Below are 12,094 nucleotides of genomic sequence, written 5' to 3'. Positions count from 1 at the left end.
TTTGATGATGTCTCAAATATGGCAGTGCTGCTTCTGCACACTGGGAGTGGGGCGGGTTCAACAGAGGAACAATGGATACCACCAATACTTCTGTCCAAGAGAGAGCCTTGCTTCTGGCCCTCACTCTAACACCTCATTATTCCCCTGTAAGTTCCTGGTGCCCCTAATGCAGCTTATCTGGTGTTGGTGCTTAGAGCGAGCCAGTCTGTTATCACAAAACTCCACTTGTGGTCATGGCCACTTTAAAAAGCATCTGCAGCTGCCAGCTTCCTCTGCGGTAGCCTCTGTCCCACTCAACTGCTCCAACCAGGCAGCCTCATGTCTTTGCCCCCTCCTGCCTCCTACTATTGCAGGTTGCTTAATTATTTCTCTCCCTAGTGTAGTACTTCTGTTCATCTAGATCCCAAGTGACTTTCCTTGCCGTTTGCTCCATGTTTCTGTCACAACTTTGATTTAATTGCAAGAGGGATGAACAAAGCCTCTATTATCTATGCCATTTTTTCCTTTCTCCCATGCTGTTTTGATTAGTGACACTTTGTAATATAAATTGATGTCAGGCAGAGTCATACCTTCAGCCTTGTTCTTTTTCCTCAGGATCGCTTTGGCTATTTGGGGGCTTTTGTTCTTCCCTACAATTTGATTTTTTTTGTTTTATTTTTTTAAAAAATGCCATTGGGATTTCGATGGGAGATTGCATTAAATCTGTATAATGCTTAGGTAATAAGGTCAGTTTCACTGTGTTGATTCTTCCTTTCCGTGGACATGGAATATCTTTCCATTTATTTGTGTCTTCTTTAATTTATAATGTCTCATAGTTTTCAAGTATAGGTCCTTCATATGCTTCATTAGGTTTACTACGAGGTATTTTATTATTTTTGTTGCAAAAGGAATTTCTTTTCTTTTTCTGAAAATTCATTGTTAGTATATAGGAACACTTTGGATTTTTGTGCATTGATTTTGTATCCTGAAACTTTACTGTATTTGTTTATTAATTTCTAATAGTTTTTTGGTAGAGTCTTTAGGTTTTTCTATATAGGCAATCATGTCGTCTGTAAAAAGTGACAGACAATTTGACTTCTTCATTCCCTATTTGGATGCCTTTTATTTCTTTTTCTTCCCTGATTGCTCTAGCTAGGACTTCCAATACTATATTGAATAACAGTGGTGATAGAGCGGACAGCCTTATCTTGTTTCTGATTTTAGAGAGAAGGCTTTTAGTTTTTTACTACGAAGTAAAATGTTAACTGAGGGTTTGTTGTATATAGCCTTTACCATGTTGTGGTACTTTCTTTGTGTATCCATTTTATTAAGTGTTTTAATCATAAATGGATACTATATGTTCTCACATGCCTTTTTCTGCATCTATTGATATGATCATATGATTTTTTATCCTTTATTTTATTTATGTGGTGTATCACATTAATCGATTTGCATATATTAAACCATCCCTGTGTCCCTGGGATGAAGTTCACTTGTTCATGGTGTATAATCTTTATAATGTGTTGTTGTATTTGATTTGCTAGTAACTTATTTAGGATTTCGCATCTGTGTTCATGAGAGGTATTGGTCTATAGTTTCCTTTTTTTTTTTTTTTTTTTCCCATTATCTTACCAGGTTTTGTTTCCAGAGTAGTGTTGGCCTCATAAAATGAGTTCAGAGGTATTGTCTCTTCTTACATTTTTTCAGAAAAGTTTGAGAAAAATGGATATTAAATTTTCTTTGAATGTTTGGTAGAATTCACTGGTGAAGCCATGTGGTCCTGGACTTTTAGGGAGGTTTTTATCGATGTTTTAATTTCCATACTCTTGAACCATCTATTTAAAATTTCCAATTCTTCATGATTCAGTCTAGGAACGTTGTATGTTTCTTAGAACTTGTCCATTCCTTCTAAGTTATTAAATTTGTTGGTACATAATTTTTCATACTATTCTTGTATGATACTTTGTATTTCAGTGGTATCATCAGACCATATCCTCTTTCATTTTTTATTTTGTTTATTTATGTCCTTCCTCATTTTTCCTTAGTGAGTCTAGCCAAAGGGTTATCAATTTTATTAAATTTCAAAGAACCAGCTCTTTGTTGCATTTTCACTATTGACTTTTTAAAAATTTTTTAATTTAATTTAATTTTTTTATGGTGACAGTGGTTAACGAAATCAAATAAGTTTCAGCTGTACCCTTTAACAATAAGGCATATATATATATATATACACACTGTGTGTTCACCTCCCATAGTTAGATTTCTTTCTTTCACCACATATTTGACCCCCTTTACCCTGTCTACCTCCCCCCTCCCTCTACACGCTACCTTCTGGTAACTACTAGTCTATAGTCCATGCCCATGACTGTTTGTCCTGTTTATTTGTTGCTCTTAGGTTTATATCCCACATATAAGTGATACCGTATGAATTTTGACTTTTTCTGTCTGGGTTATTTTGCTTAGCATTTTTATCTCAAGGTCCATCCTTGTCACAAATAGCAGTATTTCATCTCTTCTTATGGCTGAGTAATATTCCATTGTATATATGTACCACAGCTTCTTCATCTAATCATCTATCGTAGGACACTTTGGTTGCTTCCATGTCCTGACCACTGTGAATAATGCTGCTTTGAATATCAGTGTGCAAATATCTTTAAGGATATAAGTTTTCAAGTCTTTTCAGTAAATACCCAGTAGAGGGATTGCTGGATCAATTCTTAGTTTTTTGAGGAACCTCTGTACTGTTTTTCATAGTGGCTGTACCAGTTTGCAGTCCCACCAGCAGTGCATGAGGGTTCCTTTTTCTCCACTTCCTTTCCAACATTCGTTATTACTTGTCCTGTTGATTACAGCTATTCTAACAGGTATGAGATGATATCTCGTTGTGGTTTTGATTTGCATTTCCCTAATAGCTGGCGATGTTGAGCATCTTTTCAAATATTTGTTGGCCATTTGTATGTCCTCTAGGGAGATATGTCTGTTCAGGACCTCTGCCTGTTTTTTGATTGCATTGTTTGGTTTTTTGTTGTTGTTATTGAGTTGTGTGAGTTCTTTGTATATTTTGGATATTAGGCCCTTATCAGATATGTTGCTTGCAAATATATTTTCCTATTCAGATGGTTGTCTCTTTACCTTGATGGCGATTTCTTTTGCTGAGCAGAAGCTTTTTAGTTTGATGTAGTCCTATTCATTTATTTTAGCTTTTACTTCCCTTGCCTAATGAAATCTTCCTTAGGTCCAAGGTCCTTCAGTTTAGTTCCTATGTTTTCTTCTATTCATTTTATTGTTTCGGGTCTTCTATTCAGGTCCTTAATCCATTTTGAGTTAATATTGGTGTGTGATGATCATCAGTAGTCTAGTTTCATTCTTTTGCAGGTGGCTTTCCAGTTTTCTCCGCACCATTTATTGAAGAGACTTTCCTTTCTCCACTGTATGTTTTTGGGTTTTTTTGTTGTTGTTGAAAATTATTTGCCCATGTAAATATGGGTTTATTTCTGGACTCTGGATTCTGTTCCACTGCTCTGTGTGTCTGTTTTTCTGCCAATACCATGCTGTTTTGATTACTGTCACTTTGTAGTATAATTTGAAGTCGGGCAGAGTGATGCCTCCAGCCTCTTTCTTTCTTTCAGGATGGCTTTGGCGATTCAGGGTCTTCTGTGTTTCCATACAAATCTCATGACTTTTTGTTCTATTTCTTTAAAAAATGCCATGGGGATTTTGATGGGGATTGCATTAAATCTGTATAATGCTTTAGGTAATATGGTCATTTTAACTATATTGATTCTTCCAATCAAAAACTTGGAATATCTTTTTATTTCGTTGTATCTTCTTTGATTTCTTTTGCAAGGATCTATAGTTTTTATTATATAGGTCCTTCACATGTTTCGTTAGATTTCGTCCTAGTTATTTTATTCTTTTTGTTGCAGTTGCAAAAGGAATTATATTTTCCACTTCTTTTTCTCACGCTTCAATATTAGAGTATAGGAACACACTATGGATTTTTGAACATTGATTTTGTATCCAGAAAGTTTACTGTATTTGCTTATTGTTTCTAGTAGTGTTCTTGTAGAGTCTTTAGGGTTTTCTATGTTGAGGATTATGTCATCCGCAAATAGGAATGACTGTTTAGATGACTTTTATATCTTTCCTGTTTAGATGACTTTTATATCTTTCTCTTGCCTGATTGCACTCGCTAGGAACTCCAATGTTATATTGAATGTCACTGGCAATGGTGGACAGCCTTGTCTTGTTCCTGATCTTAGAGGAAGGCTTTTAGTCTTTCACCATTAAGTGTAATGTTGCCTGGGGGTTTGTCATATATGGCCTTTATTGTGTTAATGTACTTTCCTTCTATACCAATTTTATTAAGTGTTTTGATCATAAAAGGATGCTGTATCTTGTCAAAGGCCTTTTCTGCATTTATTGATATCATATAATTCTTATTTCTTAATTTGTTTATGTGATGTATCACATTAATTGATTTGCATATGTAGAACCATCCTTGTGCCCCTGGGGTGAAGCCTACTTGATCATGGTGTATAATTTTTTAATATTTGCTATATTCCATTCACTAGTACCTTATTTAGGATTTTTGCATCTGTGTTCATAAGATACATTGGTCTGCAGTTTTCTTTTTTTGTGTTATCTTTACCAGGTTTTGGTATCAGAGTAATATTGGCCTCATAAAATGAGTTGGGAAGTATTGCCTCCTTTTCGATTTTTTTTGAAAAAGTTTGAGGAGAATAGGTGTTAAATCTTCTTTGAATGTTTGGTAGAATTCACTGGTGAAACCATCTGGTCCTGGACTTTTACTTTTTGGTAGGTTTTTGATGATTGTTTCAATTTCCATACTGCTAATCGGTCTATTTAGATTTTCCAGTTCTTCCTGATTCAGTCTAGGAAGGTTATATTTTTCTAAGTACTAGTCCATTTCTTCTAGGTTATTAAATTTGGTGTTATGTTCTTTTTCATAGTATCCTTGCATGATCCTTTATATTTCTGTGGTGTCTGTCATGATTTTCCCTCTTTCATCCCTTATTTTTTATTTATTTGTGTCCTTTTTTTTTTCTTCAGTGAGCCTAGCCAGGGGTTTGTTTATTTTATTAACTTCTCAAAGAATCAGCCGTTTGTTGCATTTTTTCTATTTTTTATTTTCAATTTCATTTATTTCTGCTCTAATTTTGATTATGTCTTTCCTTCTGCTGACTTTAGGCTTCATTTGTTCTTTTCTAGTTTTTTCAGATGAAGCATTAGAATGTTTATTTGGGCTCGTTCTTGTTTTTGGAGATAGGCCTGTAATGATATGAACTCTCCTCTTACAACCGCGTTTGCCATGTCCCAAAAGTTTCGATATGTTGTACTATCATTCTCATTCGTTCCTATGTATCTCTTGAGCTCTCTTTTTATTTTATCCCTGACCCAGTTATTCTTCAGTAGCATGTTGTTTAATCTTCATGTATTTGTGTTTCTTCCTGCTTTCCTTTTGCAGTTGCTCTCTAGTTTGAAAGCATTATGATCAGAGAATATGGTTGGTATGATTTTAACTCTCTTATATTTGTTGAGGCTATCTCTGTGTCCCAGTATGTGGTCAATCCTTGAGAATGTTCCATTTGCACTAGAAAAGAATGTATAAGCAGCTGTTTTGGGGATGGAAGGCTCTGTAAACATCAATTATCTCCAGTTGGTCTAATGTGTCATTTAAGGACGTTATTTCCTTATTGATTTTCTGTTCGGATGATCTGTCCATATCCGACAGTGTGGTATTTAGGTCCCTTACCATGATAGTTTTTGGTCTGTTTCTCCCTTTAATTCTCTTAGTAATTGCTTTACATATTTCGGGGCTTGGAAACATAGATATTAATAAGTGTTATGTCTTCTTGGTGTATGATTCCCTTTATCATTACGAAGTGTCCCTCAGTATGTTTCTGTACTTTTTTTATTTTAAAGTCTATTTCATCTGATATTAGTACTGCTACTCCTGCTTTTCTCTGAATGTCATTTGTTTGAAATATCATTTTCCACCCTTTCACTTTTAGTTTATATTTGTCTTTGGAACTGAGATGTGTCTCCTGGAGGAAGCATATAGTTGGGTTTTGTTTTTTGATCTCTTCTGCAACTCTGTGCCTTTTTTCAGTGAGTTCAGTTCATTTACATTTAGGGTGATTATTGAAAATATGAGGTCTTCTTATAGCCATTTTATCTTTTACTTTCTGATAACTCCGTGTTTCCATTACTTCCTCGTCTTTGTGTTTCTGTTGTCTTTATTTTGTTTGGCTTCTGTGGCTTTTCCCTCTGGTTCTTCTTGTTTTATGTTATATACTTCAGTTCTGAATCTTTGGTGTGTGGTTAACATTACGAATATGTAAAGCATAGTTGTATATATACAGTTTCTTATTTTCTTCTGCATGTGCCTTATCTCTATTTTCCTTTGCGAATTTGGATCTTTGAATCCTCCTCCTTTCAGTCATTGTTGTCTCAATTTGTTCCTATGTATGCTGAACATTCATTACTATCTTGCTATAACAAATCTCTTATTATTATTTAAGCTTATAATGCCCTGTTCTTAGTAAGAGTTGCACTCCTCTGCTTTTATTTGCATAATTGTTACCTTACTCCTAATATATGTGTGCATGTGTGTATATGTATTTATGTGTGTGTGTATGTGTGTGTGTATTTTATTTTTTTTAGGTGAGCTGACCCCTTTCAGTATTTCCTGTAGTGCAGGCCTCGTAGTGGAGAATTCCCTCAATTTTTGTATGTCTGGAAAGGTCTTTATTTCTCCTTCATATCTAAAGAAGAGCTTAGCTGGATACATTATTCTAGGCTGGTAGTTCCTTTCACTTAATAGTTTGAATATTTGATTCCACTCTTTGCTTGCTTGTAAGGTTTGTGCTGAGAAGTCTGATGATAATCTAATGAGTTTTCCTTTATGAGTTACTATTTTTATTCTCTGGCTGCCCTGAGAATTCTGTCTTTGTCGTTGATTTTTGATTATTTTAATACAGTGTGTCTTGGCGAAGGCCTTTTTGGGTTGAGATAATTGGGTATTTTGATGACTTCTTGAATTCCAAGCTCCAGCTCATTCTTTAGATTTGGGAAATTCTCATCAACTATTTGCCTGAAAATGATTTCTAGTCCCTGCTCTTTTTCCTTGCCTTCCATAATGTTTATTATTCTTATGTTTCCTCTCCAGATGGTATCAGCTAGTTCTTGTATTTCTCTTTTAAATATTTTTCATTCTTTGGTTTCTCTCTTCTTCCTTCTGATTTATTTCTAGATTTCTGTCTTTGATATCACTGATCCTTTCCTCCATTTGGTTGGAAGCTGTTTCCCAAGCTTGATATTTCATTTTTCAACTCTTGTAGTGTTTTTTGTTTGTTTGTTTGTTTGTTTGTTTTGTTTTGTTTTAATCCCCAACAAATCTATTCGGTTCTTTTTGAGGATTTCAATCTCCTTGCTAAAGAACTCATTCTGCTCATCTAGTTGTGTTTTTAATTCCTGAAATTATTGATATGACTTGATTTGGAACTCACTGATTTTTTTCAGAAGTACCATCCTGAATTCTCTGTCATTTAAGTTGCATATTTCTATGTCTGTTAGCTTATTTTCTGGAGATGTTTCTCTTTCTTTCTGAGCTGCCTCGTCACCTTGGTTGTTCATGGTGTTTAATGGACTATTTCTCCACCTGGGCATTAATGGAAGTGTATTCTGCTCTTTTTCCAGAAATAAGATTTATTATATAAAGGTGTCTTTTTAGTCTGTTGCAAAGAAGGTGCTTTTTTTGGTTTCCAGTAGGTGGTGTCTAAGTCTCTTGGATCCCTGCTTTATATAAAGCCTTAAAATGGGCTTCATTTGTTCTTCTTTTTCTAGTTTTTAAAGATGTAACGTTAAGTTGTTTGTTTGGGATCTTTCTTGTTTCTTGAGATATGCCTGTAATGATATGAACTTGAACTTTTCTCTTCCTACTTTTGCTATGTCCCAAAAGTTTGATATGTTGTATTTCATTCTCATTTGTTTCTATATATATCTCTTGATCTCTCCTTTTATTTTTTTCTACGACCCATTCATTCTTCACAGCATGTCGTTTGTGGGTCTTCCTGTTTTCTTTTTGCAGTTGATCACTAATTTCAAAGCATTGTGTTGGATAATATGCTCAGTGTGATTTCAAACTTCTTAAATTTTGTGTCCCAACATATCGTCTATCCTTGAGTATATTCCATGTGCACTAGAGAAGAATGTATAATCAGTTGTTTTGGGAATAAAGGCCCTATAAATGTTTGTGTCCAATTGGTCTCCATTGTTTCTTTGCCTTTGTCTATTTTAGTTTGGTGGTATTCTAAGAGTTTTCCCTCTGTTCCCTCTTTTGTATTATGTGTCTCAGTTCTGGATTTTTGTTTATGCTTACCATTAAGTTTATGTAAAAGATTCATATATACAGCAGTCTGTTTTCTTCTGCATACATCTTAACTCTGTTCCTTTTTGCAAATTCAGACCTTTACCCCCTCTTCTTTTCGGTTTTTGTTGTCTCAAATTATCTCTTTATGCTGTGAGTTCATTCTGAGTTGCAGTAACTATTGTCTTCTCTTTTCAAAATATTTTTACCTCCTTTACACATTATGTAATATTTAAGTGTATAACATCCTATTCTGAATAAGGGTTGCAGCTTTCTGTCTGTTAGTCATCTTATTCATAGTTTTGTATCTTTTTGTCTTTTTGTTTCAGATAAACACAAACAAACACCCTTCAGTATTTCTTGTAATACATGCCTTGTGGTGGAAAATTTCCCCATCTTCTGTATGTCAGAAAGGTCTTTCTGTCTCCTTAAAGGGTAACTTTGCTGGATATATTATTCTTGGCTGGTAATTTCTCTCTTTCAATAGTTTGAATATTTGAATCCACTGTCTCCTAGCTTGTAGAGTTTCTGCTCAAAAATTCAATGATAATTTAATGAGATCTCTTTTATAGATTACCATCATCTTTTCCCTGGTTGTCTAGAGAATTCGTTCTTTGTCATTCATTTTTCAGTTTTAATGTAATGTGCTTGGAGAAGGCCTTTTTGTTCTTTATACATTTTTTATTTTATTAAATTTATTGAGGTGACATTGGTTAATACAATTATATAGGTTTCAAGTGTACAATTCAGCAATACTTTATATATATTGTGTTGTGTGTTCACCACCCAAAGTTAAATTTTCTTCTGTCACCTTATTTTTGATCCCCAGCTCCCTCCTACCCTCTTTCTCTTTGGTAGACCACTAAACTGTTGTTTAAGTCTCTATTTGTCTTGTTCATTTGTTGCTTTCAGTTTTATACCTCATATAAGTGAATTCATATGGTTCTCAACTTATTCTGTCTTACTTATTTTACTTAGCATGGCAAGAGAAGGTCTTTTTTGGGTTGAGATAATTAGGTGTTCTGTTTGTTTCTTAGATTCGGGAATCCAGTCTTTCCATAGGTGTGGAAAATTCTCATTAGCTATTTGTTTGAATAGGCTCTCTGTTCACTTCTCCCTCTTTTCTTTTGGTATTCCTATTCTTATATTGCTCTGTTTGATGGAGTCAGATAGTTCTTGTAGACTTTTTTCATTTTTTTTTTTTCCACTCTCAAGTCTGTCTCATCTTCCATCTGCATCATTTCCAGATTTCTGTCTTTGATATCGCTAATTCTTTCTTCCATCTGGTCTGCTCTATTTCCTGAGCTTACTGTTTCATGCCTTATCTCTCTTATTGAGTTCTTCAGCTCCAGAAGTTATAATTGGTTCTTTTTTAAAGTTTCAATCTCTTTAGTAAAGTATCCCTTTTGTTCACTGATTTTATTTCTGAGTTCATTAAACTCCCTATCTGAGTTGTCTTGCATATTGTTGTTTTTCAGAGCTGCAATCTTGAGTTCTCTGTCATTTAAATCACATATTTCTATAGCTTTTTTTTTTTCCTGGAGATTTTTTGAGCTGCCTTGTTACCTTGGTTGTTCATGGTATTTGACAAATTATTTCTCTGCGTTTATTGGAATGAACCCTGCTTATAAAAAAAAAAAATTATTGTTAAGAATGATCCCTCTCTAACAGGTTCATAAGAAGAGGTTTTTCTCTTTCTTCCAGTAGGTGGCGCACATGCTTCCTTCACGGCCCAGGCCTCCCAGGTCTCCCAAGTCCGCATCAGATGCTTTGATGCTCAGATCTCTCAGAAGTGTTTGTGTGTTAGGGTAGGAATTATCCACCGAATTATAGCTGTTCACCTTGTAATCTCAAGGGGAGAGATCAGGGGTACCCTTCACACTGCCAATGCTTCTGATGTCACTTCTTTTTTGTTGTTTTTCTCATTTTTTGATATGAAAAATCTTTTTACTAACTCTAGGACCTATTGATTATGAGTTCTCTTAGTGTAGGTAACATTCTGAGGCTGTCATGTGGTTTGAGGGAACTTAGGTTCCCTCACCAATGCCCCTGCATGGTGCGGATGACCTGCACAAGAGCAAGGAACTCTGAGAAGCCAAGGCCTGAATCCAAAGAAACATTATAGAAAAAGAAAGATTTTCTAGGCTCATAACTCCTTCCTTCACCCATTCTTTCCCATTGAATCCCTTAGAAGGTCTTTGAAACATACTGCAAATATTTCAGCTTCTAAAGAAATTACTTGAGAATATACTTCAGATAAATGAAATTTTAAATTTAAATTTAAATTTTTAATTTAAAATTAAGATAGTGCTGGGCAGAGATATATAAGTTAAATACGAAATGAAAGAAATCTTCGGTCTTGATCTTATTATCAAAGAGGATTGAATTCAAGGCAGAAAATTATTAAATAAATGAACAAAGACTATTTTATGTTACTAAGAAGTTTATAATTCACAGCTAAGATAGAATTCTCCTTAAAGTCATACAGAAAAAAAAAATCAAAATATAAAAAGCAACAACTATAAGAATACAAGAATAATCAAAAACTCATTATTAGTGGGAATCTTTGACCTCTCTTAGTCCATGACATATCACGAAGTCAAAAAATAAATATTAGTACAAAATACATAAGTAACAAGATTACTAAGGAAAGCTTTATGGTGACGTACCAAATGTTGTTCTAGGAACACAGAGAATATACTTTCTTTTAAAATTTTGGGCACTGTCACAAAAATTTACAACAAATGACATGGAAAACCTCAAAGTTCAAAAGGTAGAAAGAGCAACAACTTTATCTGATCACAAGGTTAAGAAACCATGAAACAAAAATTATCTTTTGGAAAGTTAAAAAGAAAATACCAGTGGCAAATATTTCCTTTTTAAAACAAATCTATGTTAAATAGCAGATCAAGTTTGAAATTTCAAAAATTTAGAAAACAATAAAAATACCATATTTCAGAAATTATAGTATACAACAGAAGAAGAGCTCATAGACAAAAATCAGAAAAAATGCAGGCAAGTAGAGAGAGTGAAAGTAGAAATACACAAAATAAATGAAAATATTCAGATATAAAAGAAAAACGACATTATTTGACCAACTATGCAAATAATTTTGCAAATATTAAATGAAATGGTGATTTTTCCAGGAAATATAAATGTTAAGTATTTCAATTAAAATTTGTCAAATGGATTTATTAAATAAAAGAAAATTTACATTGCTTTTTAGAAACACATAAACATCTACAGCCATGCCACCCAGAACAAGCATGATTTCATCTGATCTTGGAAGCTAAGTAGGGTCAGGCCTGGTTAGTACTTGGAAGGGAGACCACTGAGGAAGACCAGGTCCTTAATTACTGTAGACGTAAAAAATAAAAAAATAAAAAAGGATTGTAAGCTAACAAGGTCCTTGCAACCTGTGAGGTCAACCAAATGTTGCCTTGTGAGAGTGAGAGAGAGAGAAAGAGAGAGAGAGAGAGAGATAAAATAACAATGTCAGACAGTATTTCAGGGCAAGGAGTAATTGTTCATCTCTAATATGTCTGTCTATTTTCCCTAGCCAGGATCTGATAACCTATCTCATTACCTTCCTTTCTACCCAGTGTTGAATGCACAGTAAATGCTCAGTATATGCCAATAGTCCTGGATGTCTCTGGGGATAAACTGCCTTTTTTTCTCTGTTCAAAGCTTCTTTGTATCATGTGGGTATAATTTTGAAAACTG

The 12,094-nt window shown here is 34.2% G+C and overlaps 1 long non-coding RNA gene across 1 annotated transcript in view; it reads left to right on the top strand.

Annotated features, from left to right (window-relative positions):
- Window positions 1-12,094, top strand: part of LOC118613844 — a 41,502-nt gene that overhangs the window by 15,575 nt on the left and 13,833 nt on the right. The gene's annotated exons all lie outside the window — the stretch shown is intronic.

Source organism: Rousettus aegyptiacus, unplaced genomic scaffold (assembly GCF_014176215.1).
Source record: "Rousettus aegyptiacus isolate mRouAeg1 unplaced genomic scaffold, mRouAeg1.p scaffold_m13_p_1, whole genome shotgun sequence".
Classification (NCBI taxonomy): domain Eukaryota; kingdom Metazoa; phylum Chordata; class Mammalia; order Chiroptera; family Pteropodidae; genus Rousettus; species Rousettus aegyptiacus.
The sequence above is the reverse complement of the archived record's forward strand: the minus strand, read 5'-3'. Positions and strand labels throughout refer to the sequence as shown.